The 8,447-nt window shown below is 39.3% G+C and overlaps 1 non-coding gene across 1 annotated transcript; it reads left to right on the forward strand.

Annotated features, from left to right (window-relative positions):
- Positions 1–4,970: 4,970 nt before the first annotated feature.
- LOC145952244 (small nucleolar RNA R71) lies at positions 4,971–5,077 on the forward strand. Its single transcript, XR_014429922.1, has one exon. It is a non-coding gene; the product is annotated as a small nucleolar RNA R71 (small nucleolar RNA).
- Positions 5,078–8,447: the final 3,370 nt, after the last annotated feature.

Here is an 8,447-nt window from a genome sequence, read left to right on the forward strand (position 1 = left end):
TAAAAAGCTGGGACGCGAAGTGAATCACGGCCGTGACTGAGAATCACGACCGTGATCTTCTCTGGAGCACATCTATGAAGGGTCAGTGGCGTTCACGGGTGTGATTGGGAGTCACGGCCGTGATTTTCTCTGGTGAATCACGGGCGTGATTTAGTATCACGGCCGTGATTTTCCCTGTAGCTCAGCATTTCCTCTTTAATTCTTAAATCTTGATCCTGCTCAGAGAAAACACAACACATACCAAGAAAAGCATAAAACAGGAAAATGATATAAAAATTTATTAAAAACATGAAAGATATGCATGATTATGCTATGAATTCTTGTGAATTAAAGTGCTAAAATACGAGTAAAATACACAACATCAAATAACCCCAAACTTGAACTTTTGTTTGTCCTCAAACAATAATTAGCACTTTGAAAAAAAATCATCAAGAATTAACTGAGCATTTAAAATCTTCACTCTTAGTCTCACAAGGTCCAATTAGAATCTTAATCTTTCATTACTAGCGCCAACTCTTAGTTTCTAAGAGTTTCATGATGTCAAATCTTGTAAAGCTCATTAGTCAAACGAAGATAATTTAACAGAAATAATTTTTCAATGCTTGTGACACAAATAGGGGTAATATTTTTATTTTTGTTTTTGTCTCACCTAAAACATTTCCCCAGTAGCCAATCAGTGTAGAGAGGATGATAATTTCAAGAACACGTAGCCTCAAAGGGGGTCTAGCTATTTTACTAAACAATTCCCCAGTAGCTAATTAGTTCCCTTAGTTTTCTAAGGTTAAGAATATTCTCCCTCTAACCTATGACCTCAAAGGGGTGCTAGGTGATTTTTTTATTTTTTTATTTTTTTTTATTACCCCCCAAAAGCTTTTAAGCACGAATTAAAAAGAATTTATCTTCAAGAGACTATTTTTATAATTCTCGATCATTTCAAGCCTCAATACTAAGAACCAAGTGCTAGCCACAAAACCGGCTAATTTTTCAACCTTTTGTTCTGAGACTTCAAGATTCAATTCATCACATTCAGTGTTTTCAAAGACGAACAATTTCATTAAAAATATTTACTTTTCAAACACAAATTCAAGCTGGGATTAATTGAATATGTATATATGCATGATTTTTTTTTTTTTTTTTTTTTTTTTTTTTTTTTACTTTGCATGAATGAATGAAATGCGTACATCCTCCTAACCCCAAACTTAAAGATTTGCTTGTCCCGAAGCAAAGAGCTAATGAATGCATGATAGATTATTTTGACAAAATTATAAAATGCATGAATATGCAACCAACCCACAACAGAAAGGAATGCTTGTCCCTAAGCATCAGAGTAAAATAAGGAATAAGAAAGATCTCACTGTGGTGGAAAATTATCTGGATACCGTTGAATGTGCCATTGATACATTTGATCAACCATGTAATTATAATGCTGCTGGCGTTCATCCATTTGTTTCAGCCGGTTATCCATTGATTGAATAGCTGCTAGGATAGCAGCATTGTCCACCTCAGGTCCAGGATGTAGAGGGGGTTGTTCAGGAGCTGCTTCCTCATCTGCAGGAGCCGCTTCCTCAGCTGCTGGAGGTAGGTCCTCTAATGGCTCCAGTGGAAACTGCCGTGTAGCCCGGTTCTTCACGGTGTATGTTGGATTTGGTAACTGGTGGTGCACTCCCGACTGGGTTACTACAAAGTAGTATTTATCATCTTCATCTTTCGCAATGCAGTTCATAGAAGAGCAGGTAGCAAAATTAATAGTACGGCTTCCAGGGAGTGGTTCTAACTGGTCCAGCCAAGCGTGATAGCCAAGGTGTTTGGCTATAGTGGTAATGAGGCCGCCATTCACAATCGCACCGTGGCTGGTATTGGAAATACTCTGGAACTGTCGTGCCCAATGACTGCCAGAATCAATAGGCTCCTCTCTGTTTTCCATCATAGCCCATAAAAGTAAAAGGTCGCTCAAACGAACCTTTCCTTCAGAATCACCTCGGGCCAAAACAGTAGAGGCAATAAAGCGGTGCATAATACGGATGGCGGGATGGCGGAAAGCAGAGGAATTACATTTTCCAGCGACCCAATTACTTGTACCTGTCAAACTATACCAAAAAGAACCAGGGTTGAAAGAACTTGGGGTTCTCGTGCTCCCTCCAGTGGGAAATCCAAAAATATTATTGAACTGAGCCAGGGTTAATTCGTGTTCTTGGTTAAACATACGGAAAGAAATCAAACCTTCAGAACAATTTGGCCCAGATAATATTTCCGTGTGGAGAGAGCTCAAGAACTCAAGAACTAGTCGAGGATAAACAACATCATTATGCATGGTAGCAAAGGTTGTCCACCCAATGTTAGTTAACATGAAATTGATATCAGCAGGTAAACCCAACTTACGAATAAATGGGAAGTCGAGATACCTGGTAGGATGGATAGTGCGGAAGCGTAATACCTCGTTCCGCTCACGCTGTTCATCATTCCGATAGAACCTCGGAGGAAGGTGCGGAATTTCACTTGCTTCTTCCTCGTAACTGTGGGTATCGGAAGCGGTGGAGGACGAACCAACGGTACGGGTGCGCTTGGGAGCCATGGATGAACGGAAGGAGTGAATGTGGGAGGAGGAGGGAAGAAGAGGAAGAAGAAGTGAGAAGCTAGGGTTTGGGAGAGAAGAAAAGAGAGAATGGGCAGAGTTCGTAAGTTTGAGAGAAGTGAGAATGTAAAAGGAGGGGGAAAAATATATAAGGGAAAGGGGAATTTCAAAAATCACGGGTTGTATCTGTTGAGCGTCAGCAGGGAATCACGGGCGTGATTGGAAATCACGGCCGTGATTCTCTTTGTGAGTTTTCAAAAATTCAAACAGAGGAGATCACGCCCGTGATTTATAATCACGGTCGTGATTCTCTCTGGGGTTTTCCAAAAATTTTCCAGAGAAGATCACGCCCGTGATTTATAATCACGGTCGTGATTCTCTCTGGGGTTTTCCAAAAATTTTCCAGAGAAGATCACGCCCGTGATTTATAATCACGGTCGTGATTCTCTCTGGAACTCTGAAATTTTATTTTATTATTATTATTATTATTATTATTTTTTTTTTTTTTTTTTGGAATAAATGAATGAAATGCGTACATCCTATATCCTCCTAACCCCAATCTGTTGAAGACTCAAGAAGACTTTCTACTAGAGGATCTTTTTCTTTACACGGGGGACTTGAATCGATCAAGCAAGCATAATTAGGTTGAATCCCCTCAAGATCTATGTGCTTTCCTCCAACTAGAAAATTCTCCAAGGGATCCCTCAAAATAGATCTCATGACTTCTTCCTCCATGTCTTTAGGCAATATATCAACCCTGCAGCAAATATTTTCAAGAGAAGGTTGTCTAACAGATTTAGCAATATTAAATTCCATTGTTTCATCATTAATGGATAAGGACAATTTTCCATGTTTGACATCTACTATCACGCCTGCTGTAGCCAAAAATGGTCTACCTAGTATGATTGGTATTTGTTTGTCCTCTTCCATTTCTAAAACAACAAAATCTCCCGGAATTAAAAATTTACCTATCTTAACTGGAACATCTTCTAAAATTCCTATGGGATATTTTATAGATCTATCTGCTAACTGGATTGACATTGCTGTAGGCTTTAATTCTCCCATATCTAATTTCTTGCAAATTGATAAAGGCATTAAACTGATACTTGCCCCAAGGTCACATAAGGCTTTTTCGAACCTTAGATTTCCAATGAGACAAGGTATAGAGAAACTACCAGGATCCTTAAGTTTTTTGGGCAAATTATGATGGATCAATGTAACAGTCTCTCTATTATCCAATTTCCTTCGGTTAGCTAAAAGATCCTTAAGAAATTTAGCATATGTAGGCATCTGTTGTAGAGCTTCTACAAATGGAATGTTTACATACACTTGTTTGATCATATTTAAAAATTTTTCAAATTGTCTATCAAGTTTAGTCCTTGCTAACCTTTGAGGAAAAGGAATTGGGGGGTGATAAACAGTTTGAGGCTTTGATGAAGATACTTTTTCTTTTTCTAATCTCTCTTTTTCAGGTTTTTCAACCATAGGAGAAGCGTCTTCCTCAATCTCAATATTATCATTTTGATTAGACACAGGTCTGTCTAATTTCTTCCCACTCCTTAAAGTAACAGCATTAACATTTTCAGCTGGGTTTGCAACTGTTTTACCTGGGAACTTACCTGGAGAATTGTTTGAACTAGGCATCAACTGTGCAATTTGATTTTCCAGCATCTTGTTGTGGAGAGTAATATTCTCAACCTTGACAGCAAGGTTTTGAATAGAATTTGCCATTGAATCATTGGTCTGTTTTTGATTAGTGACAAAATTCTCCATAAGGTTTTCTAATCTTGAAACACTTTGTTGAATTGAGGGTGTCTGTACTGGATTTCCTTCCCCATTAATGAAGTGATTGGACGGACGGAAATTAGGTTGTTGATTGCTAGTTCCTTGAACTGGGTTATTCTTCCAAGAAAAGTTAGGATGATTCTTCCAACCAGGGTTGTATGTGTTGGAATATGGATTACTCTTCTCTCTTCGAGGAGTGTCATAGAAATTATGAGAAGCTACCACCTGTTCAGTAGTATCTTCTTTTTCTCCAGTAAAAATTGAGGTACAATCTACTGCAGTGTGCCCTTGTTCCCTACAAAGGTCACATACTTGATTTGTAGCCACTGAATTAACCTTAGCTTTTTCCATCTTGTCTAATCTTTGATTAAGAGTATCAAATTTTTCTAAGAGTAACTCAATATTGTTCACTTCATATCGCCCCGGAGTTCCTTTCCTTGCTGTGACTTCTCTTTCACTGTATTGGCTGTGATTTGAGGCTACATTTTCCAAAATAATCATGCAGTCATTAATAGGTTTCCCCATGAAAGATCCTCCAGCTGCTGAGTCTAATATCATGGTGCTTTGTTAGTCCAATCCTTCAAAGAAAAATTGGATGGTAAGCCAACGGTTGAAGCCATGTTGTGGGCATGCTTGAAGATATCCTTTGAACCGCTCCCATGCTTCATAAATAGTCTCTCCAGTGCCTTGTTGGAAATTAGTGATTTTCTTCCTCAATTCTTTAGTTTTAGAAGGAGGAAAGAATTTCTCTAGAAAAGCTCTTTCACATAATTCCCAAGTTGCTATCTTTTCTCTAGGCACTGTTCTTAGCCACACCTTTGCCTTATCTCTCAAGGTGAGTGAGAATAAGCGGAGTTGCATTCCATCAGAAACTTCATCATCAAATTGCTGGGTCTCACAGATTTCCAAGAACCCCTCTAAGTGGTCATTAGGATCTTCTGATGGTAGTCCTCCAAAGGTGTTCTGTTTGAGCATATTCACCAGAGAAGCTGGTACAGTAGCTCCAGTTTGCATCTCCCCTCCAGGTATCCCACGAGCTACGGGTGCAGAGTAGTCCCGAAGCGGTAAATTATTTCGTTGTGCAGCCATGTCAAATTCTCTAGAAAGGTTTCTTTTCCTTCTCAGGAGAGTTCTTTCAATCTCAGGATCTAGTGGTGTTGGTTTCCCAAGACGTAGAGATCTCTTTTGCATTAACCCTAAGGCACTGCAAAAAAAAAAGAAAGTGACCCGTGAAATCTGAATTGGAGAAGTAAACACTAAAAAAAAAAAAAAATTATTTATTTATTTAATTTTTTTTTTTTAAAAAAAAAAAAATTTGAATTAAAATAATTGTAATTTAAATCAAGAGACGTAGTCCCCGGCAACGGCGCCAAAAACTTGATGTATGGAAAATCGCAAGTGTACGGTTGTCGTCAAGTAATAAATATCGAATCACAGGGACTACGTGTTTGACCTAGAATTACTAGTATTTTAATTTGAATTTTAAAACAGATTGAATTTTTGTTTTGAGATGATAAGATCAGATTTGATGGTAAAAGAGATAGTAATGCAATTAATGAATAAGATAAAACTTTAAGATAAGATAAGGAGATTTCCGGGAATCTAGGGTTCGCACAAAGAGTTCCAACATTATTGAATTATTATTTTCATTAATTAATTCTATTCCATCTTGAAGGTAGTCTTAACCTAATTTAATCCTTGCACCTTCTCAGGCTACGAGGACGTGTTTAATTAAAATTAATCCCTACTCTCGTGGTAATTACGTTCAATAAAACCCATTAAGATCTTTGTTAATCTATTGCTCCTCGAAAGCTTAAATCAACTCTCGTGATTTAACACTCAAGTCTGTTCCTTTAGGTTCCGATAATTAGGTTCTCCTCTCAGTTCATCCCTAATTATCTATGATTATGAAAATTAAGATTAATTGTTTATCATAATTATAATCAAGTTCTCCTCTCAGTTCATCCTTAATTAATGTTATTATGAAAAAAATAATATTAAAGTTCATATATAAAATATAAAAGAACAGATCAAGAATTGGAATAAAATTAAGAAACTGAATAATGCATTAATAAAGAGGTTCTCAGAGGCTAAGCCCTGATCCCAGAAAAAGGGAAACTACTCACAGGAGTTCATAGTAGTTCTCCAAGAAAAGAAGAATAAAAGAAAAGCAAACCTTAGAGTCGATGGCACAGGCGCCCAACCTTCTCCAAGTGTCAAAAACTAAAAAACTGTCTCCGAAACAAAAATTCCCTGTTCTAGGCTAACCTCATCTAATTTATAGCCTAAAAGGGTAAAAAGGTAAAACTACCAAGATAAAAATCACAAAGATAAAATAAAAATAAAACATAAAACTTAAAAAGCTGGGACGCGAAGTGAATCACGGCCGTGACTGAGAATCACGACCGTGATCTTCTCTGGAGCACATCTATGAAGGGTCAGTGGCGTTCACGGGTGTGATTGGGAGTCACGGCCGTGATTTTCTCTGGTGAATCACGGGCGTGATTTAGTATCACGGCCGTGATTTTCCCTGTAGCTCAGCATTTCCTCTTTAATTCTTAAATCTTGATCCTGCTCAGAGAAAACACAACACATACCAAGAAAAGCATAAAGCAGGAAAATGATATAAAAATTTATTAAAAACATGAAAGATATGCATGATTATGCTATGAATTCTTGTGAATTAAAGTGCTAAAATACGAGTAAAATACACAACATCACGCCTTCACTACAATAACCCTCTGCTCCAAAGTCCTGTTTGTAGCTTTAATCCGAGTACTAGTTAAGGTAGGTTGTTAGGTGTTCGATCAGATTTCCTAGGGTAAGCTATGGTCGTCGAAGGGATAGTGTTGTCGTCTTAGTCTTCGTCTGGTGCAAGGGACTTGGCACATGACACCGAGATAAAGTTGTTGGAGGATTCCTCTAAGAGGTTAGGGTTACGTAATAATGTTGATTCTTCAGGAGATTCGTCCGGCTCTGACCTACCAGATGCCGAGATGGATCCCTGCGATTATAGACAAAAGTTCCCTCCCTGTGAGATCCCAGGGTATGAGTGGGTGGACGGCGAGGTGGCGGCCTACTTCTCACGTTTTTATGAGATGGCCGCCGTGGAGCGCCTCTTGAGGGTTTGTCGATTGGCCCGTTGGGAGGATATGGATCCTTATCTGGTCATGCTGCGCCGGTGCCTGCTGAGGTTCCTGGGGAGGCAGACATCGTCTTTCTTGCGAAGCGGGATGACCAGGGAGATTTCTTTTACATGTATGAATGTTTTTTCCAGGGGCTCGGAATGTCACTACCCTTGGACGATTTACAGATGGGTGTGTTGCGTGTGCTGAATGTTGCACCGACTCAATTGCATTCGAACGGGTGGGCGGCAGTTCAGGCCTTTCGAGTGTTGTGTAAATACCATTATATAAAACCGACTATAGGCTTATTTTTGCACTTCCTTTGTACCCGTCCTTCTAATAAGGCCGTGAAGTGGCTATCCTTAATAAGGCATGTTGATCGACCCTAGTTGAAACCCTTTATTCATCCTTTAAGGGGTTTAAGGCCGGATTCCTGAAGGTCATAATAGACCCCGTAGCCGATCGAAATTACTTCTACGATAACGAGGGGAAGCCTTTATTTCCATTCTATTGGACCCAGGTACCTCGGAACTATGATGAGTATCCGGTCGAGATGTTGATCAAGGGGGAAATCATGGCCCTTGCTAGTTCTTTTGCCGAAATCTCCTCAGCCTCATTTTGATTTAGAGGGTATGTAGTGTTACATTTTATTTTGGCATTCTTATTGAGTTGATGTGTAACTGTTTGGTATTTACAAGTTGGATGGCTTAGAAAGGACTTGGTCTTTCATATCAGCAAGTATTACGCAACCGAGCACGTGTAGGGACTTCGACTGAGGATCATAGGAGTGTGGCTATTGATCAAGTGCCTGGTGCAACCGAACCCCGGCCTCTGCCGTAAGACGTGGCATTGCCGAATCCCAATGCCAAGAAGAAGAAAGACAAAGGGAAGCGCAAGGTCGATGTAGCGGTTGTGCCAGACCCCCATTGTTCGAAGCATCGACGGCCAGAGGGGCCCTCCACTGA

This window comes from Cajanus cajan, chromosome 9 (genome assembly GCF_000230855.2).
Source record: "Cajanus cajan strain Asha chromosome 9, NIPB_CcT2T_4, whole genome shotgun sequence".
Classification (NCBI taxonomy): Eukaryota; Viridiplantae; Streptophyta; class Magnoliopsida; order Fabales; family Fabaceae; genus Cajanus; species Cajanus cajan.